Genomic DNA, 12,598 nt, shown 5'->3' on the forward strand with positions numbered 1-12,598 from the left:
AGATATTAGCTCAAATCAGGCGCTTGTTAACTTCCTAATTAGCTCATTGTGGCTGCTGTGTATATGAAAGGCAGACCCTAAAGACAACCATTTAAAAGATTATTTATTTATTTATTTATTTATTTATTTATTTATTTATTTGACAGAGATAGAGACAGCCAGCGAGAGAGGGAACACAAGCAGGGGGAGTGGGAGAGGAAGAAGCAGGCTCATAGCGGAGGAGCCTGATGTGGGGCTCGATCCCATAACGCCGGGATCACGCCCTGAGCCGAAGGCAGACACTTAACCGCTGCACCACCCAGGCGCCCCGCTAAGGACAACCATTTACACTTCACTTTGTCTTACTCACTCTTGAGTATTTGGGTCCTTCTGTTTTCACCTCCACAGCAAATCCTGCTGAAGCCAGCACGGGCTCTCAACCAGAAGGCTGATTTCAGCTACTCAGGTTCCACTGCCCACATCCAGCCTGGGGCTGCAGCCACGCTCTTCTCTCTCTCAAAGCTCTGAGAGGCAGCTTCTGCCCCAGTGGCACTCTGCCACGACCTCAGGCCCTTCGCCGCCTCTCATTCATCAGTGCGTCTATTTGGTGTTCACTCTGCGCGAGACTGTGCGTAGGAAGACTGCACCCCTGCCCTCAGGGAACAGGCAATATCACTAGGGAGGCAGAGGTCACCAGGCACTTGCCATTCAATGTGACAGGAGCCACGGTAGGGAAAGTAAGGTGCTGTAAGGACCTGCAGGAGGGGGACCTAACCCAGGGCAGGGAGAGCAGAGTAGGCTTTCTTGAGGAAGTGACTTTCTACTCCTGAAGGAATTTTGGATTAAGCAGACAAAAGGAGTGTTTGGGGTGGGGGGAGAGGGACCTGAGTGAAAACGGAGAATGGGGAGAATATTTTGGGTGAAGGAAGATGTGTATGCAAAAGCTTCAAAGGTGAAAAAGAGAATGGTCCTTTGTAGAATTTTTTTAAAAACTTCAATATTTTTTAATAGAAGTTCTGTCATAGGGGGAGAGTGGACAAGATAACTTTAGAAGGTAAGGAGACTTACTCAGATCTCCTTGCTCCGTGTGAAAGAATATGGACATACTTATAAGCCTGGATCCCCTCATAGAACATGCTAGAATAACAATGATTATCTATAGTCTACTTTTGGAAGCCTGGTTCATCACCCTCTGTCCATATGTCCAAAGCCAGTTCAGACAGTGGAGATTATTCCTAAAGATTTCAATTGAGGTCTTTATTAACCCCCTCTGATAAAACCGTAACTGTTATCCCTGCCTTGACCCCCTCTATGTTCTATTCCAGTGACGCCTCCACCCTCAAAGAGCTACCCAGTCTAGAGGGCGGGGTAGATTAGATGCATGCTCTGTGTAACCCTTATGAGCCCAGATACTTATGTGGTCTGGTCTTAGGGTAATGCCATGATTAAAGAAACAGAGTGAAGCAATTAAAATGAATTTCATCACAAGTCAAAGTGCTTCTTGACATAAATGTTACAACTAAAATTTCTTAAATACTGAAAACAGGATCCAAAGACAAAGTATACGAAAAAACGTATTAAAACCCTCCCTTTCTTGACCGTCGACTCGATCTCATGCGCCATAGCTGATTCTCTCTTTAAACACCAGCCTCCTGCTCCCCTTCCACCCATAGTTCATAGTTTTCTTCTCTTCTCCAAGAAAAATACTTCTTCCAGATCTAGCCCACCTGTCTCTTGTCCTCTGTAACCTTCCCTCTTCTTCTCTCTTCCTGTTTTAGCTCTGTACCTGTTTAGATGCTTTGGGCTGTGAGTAGCAGAAAACCCAACTGAAAGTGGTTTAAACAATGGGATACTTACTATCCGTAACAGAGACGAGTAGGTTTTAGACTATGGAGACTACGCCTCCAGCCTCCCTGCAGTTAGATGGGGCTGTCTGTCCATTTTTAAGTTCTCTCCAACGGAATAGGAGTGGTAGTGAGAGGTCACTTTCTGGCATGGCTCATAAAACCCCCTTCGTGTACATTTTCCCATGCTCTTTCTCTTTCCAGTGGCTCAATACAAAGGAGAAGGCAGAGCAACAAGATGGAAGAAGCTTGGGTCCCTGAAGACTATAAGGAAAATAATTATCCCCACTGGCTTGAATATCATTATATGAGCAAGAAATGAATTGCCTTAAGCTGTTGAATTTAGGGAGTTTGATTTTTTTATAGAAACTTAGACTACCCTAATATTTTACTATATGAAAGAGAAGGAAAGGGATAGAAGGAAAATAAATAGGTTTGAGGTGGCATCTCAATGATAGCATCAAGGACTCGTGCTCTTCCTACGTTCTCTGTTCTTTTCTGCTCTCCCCAGTGTGTTGGCCAAATCTCCCAGCACAGCTATAAGATGTCCACTGCTACAAGCATCACACTCCAAATGGCCCAGAAGGAAAACAAACAAACAAACAAACAAACAAACAACACGAAAGGATTTCTCATATACGTCTCTTTTATCAGAAAGTAAAACTTCCTCTAGAACCCCTCAGCAAACTTCCCCTTATTTCTCACTGACCAAAACCGGGTCACACCCCTCAGTCATTAGCGAAGGAGTTGAGAACACCATGACTCGATAAAGCTAATTCTGATTCATCCCCTAAGACAGGAAAGGGGCCCCTCCCCTCTTAACTAATTGTTCAGCTCCCTGTCTGATACCTGTCCGAAACTGGGCTCTGTTAACGAACTAGTGTTGTATAGGAAACCAACAAGGCGGCCACTCATGCCTCCCAAGCCTCTAAATTCTACATTACATGTCCATCAATGACGAATCCTATCAGGAATTGGGAAATATAGACAGGCAAAGTCAAAGTCTCTTTAGCAGAATGGGACAGCGGGTTGGGTGCTTTTAAGAGTTTACATTGTCTATTGATAAGCAGGGCAGACAGTGCTGAGAGGTGCGCAAGAAACATGAACAGAGAACTACAGGAAATTAGAAGCACAAGAGAGAAACTACAATTGAAGGAACCGAATGGGTCATTTGGTTAACTTCAGAGTTAATGATACCGGAGGAAAATATGGGGATTAAATTAAAATGAAAGGAAAAACATAATCAAGGGCACAGAGGAGAAAATTCTGAGAAGACAGGAGAGTGAGCACAGAGATAGCCCTGAGGGGGAGGTTTCTACTCTGCAGCACACACTCAAAACTCCTCAGCCAGTGTATTATGAATCTCTGACACCTGACTTTGCCCAAATTCTGTCATTGACCTCAACTCTTGAGATTTCACTAGAAGATGTTCCCCGACAACACCAAACAAACACGCGTTCCAACCCTCTCTCAGACCTAAAGAAGGTTTGCTTCCCCCTCCCTTCCCACCTGGTATCTGCTATGATTTCTCTGTCAGGAAGGCCTCCTGACCCCCTCACTTTGATTCTCTAATAAAAATGACATGCCATTTTTATAGATCAACTTTGCATGAGTCCCAACACTATGTAGTATTGTGCCATGGTCTCTAGCCACCTTGTTTCATTTTCTCTCATCCCGATCTTAGGAGAGAGATACTAGTATCTCCATTTTATAGATAAGGAAATTTAGACTCCAAAAAGTTAAATAATTGGCCCATAATCACAGAGTTAGTATGTGGTAGAGCCAGGACTCAAAGCCAGATGTGTCTCACTCCAAAGTTAATGATCTTTCCAGAACCCCACACTGCTTTGTTGAGACAATGACCATGCGACATTTTGTCAAAGAGATTTTCTTTTTCTCTAACTTTATTCTAAGTCTCCATGAACATCATACAAACGTCAGGGGTCCCAGCAGGCGGCAAGTCATAAGAGCCTTTTAAAGCAGAGAAGAAACAAGAAAGAAAAAAAGGAGTTTGACAGTGTCTTAGGGAGGAGTTGTAAAGATACCAGGAACAGAAACCCATTTAAAGAAATTCATGAAAATGGAATTTCTATAAGGCTCCATAAAAATCGCATGGAATCCAATTGCAAAAAAATGCTGCTGGGCTCTTGGGAACTGGACTGTCCTCAGGTCGTTGGTCTCTCCTTACCACTTTTCTTGCACCCTATCTTTAGCTCCAGGCTCACATTGCCTCTATGCTTCATTCTTCTCTTCTCTCTTGCAGAAGAACATCTGTGCTCACTCAGGAACATCCCAAGATGACAGTCTCAGTCTTTGCATCAGCCTGACATTCAAAATCACCTCCTTAGAAATAACCGCCTTTATTCATCTCTTTTCCAGAGTCTCCATAAAGAAAATATTCGTGGCCCCTCTTGGTTACATATCCTCCCCTAGTCTGTTCACTGTGGCCTCATGAGTTGTAGAGCTGCTCTTCTGGGATTTCAGGCGACGTAGATGCTCTACGAGGCAGGTATGGAGGTGGGTGTGTTGGCGCAGTAGGGACAAGTCATAGAGTGGGGAACATTATTTTGATGCCTTAGACTCTCCAGAAGGCTGCCACAACCAGAGACGAAGACAAAGGGCTCAGAGATCAACATGAAAAAGAAGCAAACTACTTCAAGTCATCACTAAAATAGGGTCAGCCATTATTTTTAAGTGAAAGAATACATTTTATCATTTATGAAATATGTTTAAAATGTGTTTTAAAGGATTGGGTAATATATAGGGCTCCTGGGTGGCTCAGACGGTTAAGATGTCACGTCTGACTCTTGGTTTCAGTTCAAGTCACGATCTCAGGGTCGTAAGATTGAACCTGACTGTAGAGTCTGCTTGAGATTTTCTCTCTTTCCCTCTCCTTTTGCCCCTCCCCCACTCTACACGTGCATGCACTCTATCTCTCTCTCTCAAATAAATAAATCTTTATAAAGGACTGGGTAATAGGGAGCAGGGATCAGTTAACTAAGGCCCATGGCAGTCACCTGTTTTTGTAAATAAAGTTTTATTAGAACACAACCGTGTCCACTTTTTAAGCATGGTCTGTGGCTGCTTTCCTGCTACAATAGCAGAACTGAGTAGTTGTCAAAGAGACCCTATGGCCCACAAAGCCTAAAACATTTACTATCTGACCCTTTAAGAGAAAGTGTGCCAACACCAGATATAGTCGTGCTGCTCCGTTCGGGATCGCTACTTTCAGTCCGTCATTTACAAAGTCATTTTTAACTTTTGGAAGGACCACATAAAAAAGACTTGCATTCTGGAACAACAATATGAATCTGTTAGGCCTTTTATAGAAAATGACCTTATCAGGGTTAGTGTTGGGGACCTAAGTTAGGTCTGGTCACTAACACATGCCAGCACCTCTTCTATTTTTCACAATACCTGAGGAGACATTTTGTGCGTTGGAGACAGATGATAAAAGCCTTCAATTGAAAAATAATCTATTCCCCATTGTGTGTGTGTGTGTGTGTGTGTGTGTGTGTGTGTGTGGTTAATTACATCCATACAAGGTGTCACTTAACAAATTATCATTTTAATTCTTGAGGTATCCATAAATACCAATATCCTGGGCTTGAAACCACAGTATTTAATGTTAGAGCCCTGGCTTATTCTCTTCCAATCCTAAAGCGTGTCAGAATTCCCCGTCTGCAAATTGCAGCACCTTTATTGGCATTAAGTGTGATAAAAAACGTGAAAGGGTTTCTTGTTAAGCAGCTAAGTGCGATATAAAGGAAGATGTTCTTAGGGCTATCTATTAACATTCCAGCCAATCTTTAATAGAGCCCTGGACAGTGACAAAACCCATTCTTACCACACCGTGAAGGGAGTGGGCAAATGTGTTGGGCAGCCCCTCCATGCTATTTCTTTTGAACACACTACCTCATTGAATCCTCCTAACCACCTAATGAGTAATCCACCCTGTGAAGGAAGTACCACTATTTCCATCTTACAGATGAAGAGACAAAAGTGAAATATGTTTCTCAGGGTCAGCGAGGGTGACCAGCTTGTCCTGGTTTGAGACTTCCTGGTCTTAGCGCTGAAAGTCCCACATCATGACAAACCTCTCAGTCCTGGAAAAGCCACAACACTGGGTCACCATAAGCACGAATAGAAACCCCAGGCTTAAAACTCAGTTGCTAAGTGTTGATACTTAATGATCTTAATAGCTCACCTTATCTACACACTCACTGGTCCTCACTGAGTTCATCTTACCGTAATGTCTATATTGGAGGTCTGCAGGCAGTAACCAAGAACGTGTTCACCCACATGATGGATTTCTCACCACTTCATTAAAAAGGTCCTTTGTTCACGAATGCGAAACCGCAACAGAGGAGGGGCCCACCCAGCGCAATCCCCCTTGTGTGTTTGCAATCCATTATCACTGGTTCAAGTGGCAATAGGATTAGCCCTCCTACCACTTCTGTTATGCCTCAACGAAGGCCTAGAGTGATCAGAAGGCAGCCAGAACGCTGACCGGAAGTGGCTAGAAGACAGAAGGCTGGACAGCAGTGAGCTTGAACTAAGTCTGGTTTTCCTCTGGCCATTCACGGCTCAGATGCATTCACTTCCCTTCTTCCCAGCTACTGAGAAACATCATGCTTTTCTCTCTGCCCTCATGGAAACATGCTCTTAAATAAGAAGCTAAAAGCAATCACTCAGAGATAGAAAGAGAAGTGGAAGTCCTAAATATTACCTCTAGAAGGAGTCCTAGCTGCTACATTCCAGCGCACACCAATCGTATGAAGAATGAGAACACTGAGGACTACAGAGAACAATAGATTTTGCACTACATTCATCTCTCACATTTACATCTTCAGGCCAAATCTTTCCCCCGAACTCCAGACTCATATATCCAACTATGTAGCAGACATCCCTATTTGGATCTATAGTAAGGACCTCAAGACTTCATACATCCCAAACCAAAGTCTCAGTTGTCTCTTGTGTGCTGTGTGATACGGGTCCCCAACACCACCCTCGGGCTTAAGGATTCACTAGAAGGATTCACAGGAATTGGAAGAGCTGTTATACTCACGGCTAGAGTTTATTACAATGAAAAGATACAGATTAAAATCAGCAAATGGAGAAAGGTACATGGGATGGAGTTCAGAAGAAACCATATGCAAGCTTTCAGGAATCCCACCCAGGGGAGTCACGTGGGGGCACACTCAGTTCCCCCAGGATGGGGGAATTGATATATGACAACACATACACGGTACCACCAACCAAGGAAGCTCACCCAAGTTCTGGTATTCAAGGATTTTGTGGGGTGGAGTGTGTAGGGGGCTGTTAATCGTGTAAACATTCAGGGACCACGTGACTGACCTCAGTTACTCAGCCTCCAGCCCCTGAGAGTAAACAGTCATTCACTGCAATAATAGTATCAGGATACTCTCATCTCTATTTTTGGTCTATTTGGGTCACATTGGTACAGCGTGGTCCAACCAAACCCTCAGACATACAAAAGGGCTCTTATCAGGCAGTCTATCCCAGGGGCTCAGAGGTTATCTCGCTGGAAGACTAGCTTCTCTGCAGGTTTGAGCAACTCAGAACTGCTGGGTTAACCCTTTCCTGCACACCTCACTTCTCCCAGTCTTCTCTGTCTGCGCCAACAGAACCTCATTTTTCCAGATATCCAAGCTGAACCTGGAGCAATTCTTGCCTCCTCTTTTTTTCTTATTCCACATCAAACCCCTTGGTAAATCTCATTAGCTCTACTTACATAAGTCATTCAGAATTTCAACCACTCTTCCCAACCTTGGTCCAAGCTACCATTATGGATCACCCAGGTTATTGCAATCCCCTTTGGCCCAATCTCTATGCCTCCATCCTCACTGGACTGCAATCGATCCTCAGCACAGCAGCCAGAGAAGACCTTTTATGATGGAAGTCAGGTCAGGTTTCTCCTCTGATCAGACTCTCCACTGCTTCCCATTGTAATGTCCTAGAGACCTCACCCCTCCCGTTCTCTTCTATGATTACTCTCCATCAAGCCATAGTGGTCACTCCACTGTTTTTTAAATATATATACCGCACTCCTGCCTCAGGACCTTTTGGACTTACTGTTTTGCTTGTCTAAGGTACTGTACCCAGATATCGACAAAGATGAGCCATTCTTTCAGGCTGGTGCTCAAATGTCAGTATATTCGTAAGTTCTTCTTGACCATTGTATGTAGAATGATAGTCACACCATAACTTCATCACAGCAGCCCTTATCCTATTTTAATTTTTTCATGTTACTTATAGGGGCCAAGGGTGATGTCCTTCAAAATGTGCCACTTTGGCATATTGATTATTTTACATAAAAGTTGCTTAAGAAACCACCAATGCAAAAAGAACACTCTGACCACCCCACCACCTTTGTCTCTAGAAAGCAAGAAATAAAACTGTTCATGTGAAAGGCACTCTTCCAGCAGGCAAAGAGATCCTCATGACCAGAGATAGGAAATTGAGAGCTGAGAAGGCTGTATAAACAATCCCTGTAACTTCTTACTGCTTTACTGCTGCAACCCAAGTTCTGCTTAGATTTCTTACTAACCGAAACTCCCAAAGTTAAGTTTTCTTTGTCCTGCCAATTCCTCACAGATATATTGTCTCTTTGTCTAAAAAAAAGCATAAAAACCGCCTGCCTTGGTCATTTCTTTAGGTCTCAATTATTGGGCCTTCATGTGTACATAATAAAACTTTGGGTTTTTCTGCTGGAAAAACCTTAGAACAGAGGAAGAAGCTTAGACACAGGGAACTTTCTTCCTCCCCCACACACTTATCATGCTACATATTTATGTAACTATATATTTACTTGTTTATTTGTTTATTGCCTTCTCTTACAACTAGACACAAACCTTATGTGAACAAGAATTTTGTTTTGTTGGGGCGCCTGGGTGGCACAGCGGTTAAGCGTCTGCCTTCGGCTCAGGGCGTGATCCCGGCGTTCTGGGATCGAGCCCCACATCAGGATCCTCCTCTATGAGCCTGCTTCTTCCTCTCCCACTCCCCCCTGCTTGTGTTCCCTCTCTCGCTGGCTGTCTCTATCTCTGTCAAATAAATAAATAAAAGCTTAAAAAAAAAAAAAGAATTTTGTTTTGCTCACTGCTATGACCCCTGTCTAGATAAACGCTCAATACATGACTTAATAAAAATCCACAAAATAAATGAATGGGATCCCCAGACCAGCAGCAGCAACATCACTAGGGAACTAATAAGAAATGCAAATTATCAAACTCCACCCCAGACCTACTAAATCAAACTCTGAGGGTGAAGGCTAGCCATCTATATCCATCTTCCAGACGATTCTAATGCAAATAGTTTGAAAACTACAGCTCTCATTAATACCTTACACCCGTTACATACAGATAATGAAGCCTGGAAAGACAAAATTACTCCCCGGGGTGACACCCCTGGATTTTAACTACGAGTGTGGCCGATTCCTGAGGCTGCCCACTTAATCACAATACTGTGATGCTTGCCTATGAGATGACTTTCCTCCCAGAGCTTTTTTTTATGTCCCTCATTGGAGAGAGGCTACCTGCACTTTTTCCTACTCTGAAGGCAGAGTATGCACTTCCAACCAGGCAAAGACTAAGACCATGTCAAAGGCTACCTCCCTGGAGGCACAATGATTTCTTGGAACTCCTGTCCAGCCCCAAGACGTGCTTTGCATTTTCAAACAGCCAGCAGAAAGTCCCCACCTGCCAGCTCCGCCAGGACGCCTATCTGGGCTGCTCTCATCACCAACGAACCGCAGCCACCACTGCCTCCTGGAAATTGGTTGGTAAGAGAAATGAATAAAAGCAGCTCTGTGAACTTGAAAGGCTTTGGTGATAAAGCAGACCCACGGCTTCAATGATCTCCTCCTGTCACAGCTGTTGGGCGGAAATGCTAAGTGCTGGTCCAGGGAGAAGTGGCTGCTGAGATTACCTGCGAAAGTGCTCTAGGAAAGCAAGAAGCCCCTCCTGCAGTCTGTGGCCTCCCAGCTGCCAGTGGGCAGCCTGGCTCGTCCCAGGCAGGTGCTTTCTGACAGCTTAGTCCTCCTTGGCTCCCCACTGTCCTCCCTCTCTCTGCCACCCTTCCACCTTCGTCTCCAGCCATAGGCTCTATTCCTGGTGAATTTCAGTAAGAAGAGGCAGCCTAATGGGCACAGTCTCTCCATGGTGATTTAGGAACCAGAGGACAAATACAGTTCACGTTCCACCCTGTTGCTCTCACCCAAGCCACTTTGCTTCATTTCCACCTTAAAATTCAGTCTCACTTGGAATGTTTTCTGTCACATCAGGCAATCTTCGAAGGTTTCAAAATGCCAAGAGGAAATTGGCTGCACAGACCCAGGAACCTAATTCCTTTTCTTTGTCTAAACACTAAGGACCACAGCTCAGCAGATCAGGAGAGGAGAAGGCAGGTGGGGGGTTGCCACTCCTCTCCACTATCGTCAGGCCCCAGCTAGAAGTGGCAAAGGGGCCTGCTCTTCAGCCTTGAGCCTCACAGCTGTCAACTCAGCATCTGTTTCTGAGAGTGTAGCCACCAGGAAAAACTGTGACAAGGGCCAGGGAAGCGTCCACACCACTAAATGTGCCATTTGGGATCCTGAGGGCCATGTAGGAAATATCCATTGACCCAGGGACATGCATCCTACAGCCACAGGGTCTCAACCAAAGCAGTACCATGACTGTCTTTTGCCATGGACCGTTTCTAGAAAATCGGCCACATAAGAAGTGGAATGAAACGAAATGAAATAAAGTAAAATTAGTTAACATAAATAGCATGCCAAGCGCTTTAAATATATTAGCTTTTATGCCATGCTCTTCGATTTCCTGAGAGGAGGAAACCTGGAGGCAAATGAGCATTACCTTGGACACGAACAGATTTGCTTTCCAATGTTAGCTCCAAAACTTACTCTTGAGTAAGTCGGTGACACTTACTGGACCGCCCCTTGCAGGTGGCCAAACGGGCCTCTGTGAGCACTGGTCGTCATCCTGCCGCAAATGGAATCCCCTGGGGAGCTCAGAAGATACCCAAGTCTTGCTCTGGGATGTAGCCTGGTCCCTGGGACTCGTTGCCATCTTTCCCAGGGGATTCTCACGCACTAGAGTCGACTTACCACTGATGATAAGACGTCAATGAGATTATAGACGTCAGACCCTGCCACCTGCTTACTTAATGCCTCCACGACCATCTTCACGGCTCGTCATCCCTTGCAGCAGAGAAAGAGCCCGGAAGGAAAGGAGAAACACTAATTGTCTGACCATCTGACGTGCGGCTTATTCACATCCAGGCAGAAACGTTGACGTGAAAACTTCGGGCTGAGTGGGCTCAGAGGACTCTCTGTAGATTTACATTTTTTCTAGGTCATCCGCCATATCCTGCGACAGGCAACTGGCAGTAACTCTCTTTAGCAGGAGAGCATGTTATTGGACTTCAAGGTGATGTCAGTGAGATAACCGCAAAGGATGATACCCATGTAAGGAATTATGATTAGACCCAGTAGGGAATTGGGAAAGTGGATTTCCCCCTTGTGGGAACGCTGCACATTCACGCCTCTAAAATTAGACATTGAATTAGCTTAAAAAATAAGAAGTTTAAATCCAGCCATGATAACTCCTTACTTATCTCCCAGCTGATATCATCCAATTATAATTTTCTTCAGGTTGGGATAACTGCTCCCTAATTATAGAATCCTAACAGGGCTTGAAATATTACCCCTGCTCTGACAACTGACACCTGAAATTCTTCATGTGCTGTTCCAACCTACACCAGTTCTCGATTCCAGGCTTCTCAGATCTCCATCAAATTTTATATTCATTTTGAAAAATGAAACAAACCAAAAAAAAAAAAAAAAGGTAACCTGAACATCCCAGCATTGTGGTCACCCGAAGTCTTCCTAACTTCATGGCTTTCAAACAGAAGGACAAATAAATTGGTAATGATGACCAGGAATAAGAAATAAACTTAGTTTTCAAAACCCAGCTGTGAATAGGCTGAGCATAAGAAAGCATTAGTCATACGTTAATTTGAAAATGCATCATTTACACTGCACTTTGGTAATGTTCAATGTGTTTGTGATTTTTGATCGGATGAACTAATTTATGTTTGGTAACTGTAAGAAGATATGTATTTTAGTTCTCTATGACAACATATCTGTGTGGACGATGCCCCCAGCTTGGTTCACTTCACAGATCATCCCCCAGGGCTCTGCGTGTCTATGTGATAATAGGCAGAGGAGGAAGACACAAGGCAAATAGAGATAGAAGAAGAATCCTGCAGATCGGTGGGCAAAAAGTTAAGGGCCCTTACAGCAGCTCCGTGAACCAGGATATATGAAACATGTCCATCTGAGAGCAGACCAGGAGAGAAAGCCTGGGAGGAACTAAATGGTAAATGAGAATTCAGCCAGGTCCATGGAGGCATAAATGAGTTGAAATAGACAATCATGTAGAGAAATCCTAAAGGGATACTAGCAGTAAGGACACACACACACACACACACACACACAAGAGCCCAAAATGAATTCTACCCAGTGCCTGCAGAATTAAGGAATGAATTATGTCTTTCTAGTGGACACATACTGCTCTTCTTCCCTCCTCTGCTAATCATAGCTCCGGAAGGATCGGCAATGGAACACTCTGGGATTTCAGCGACAAGGGATGTATGAGCACACATGCCAGGACTAAAAGAGAAAGGTCGGAGCAGGTAGGCCCAGCCCCCAAAGGCAGGCCCATGAGAGTCAGTTGAGTTATAATAAAAATAAT

Source organism: Ursus maritimus, unplaced genomic scaffold (genome assembly GCF_017311325.1).
Source record: "Ursus maritimus isolate PB19 unplaced genomic scaffold, ASM1731132v1 scaffold_20, whole genome shotgun sequence".
NCBI lineage: Eukaryota > Metazoa > Chordata > Mammalia > Carnivora > Ursidae > Ursus > Ursus maritimus.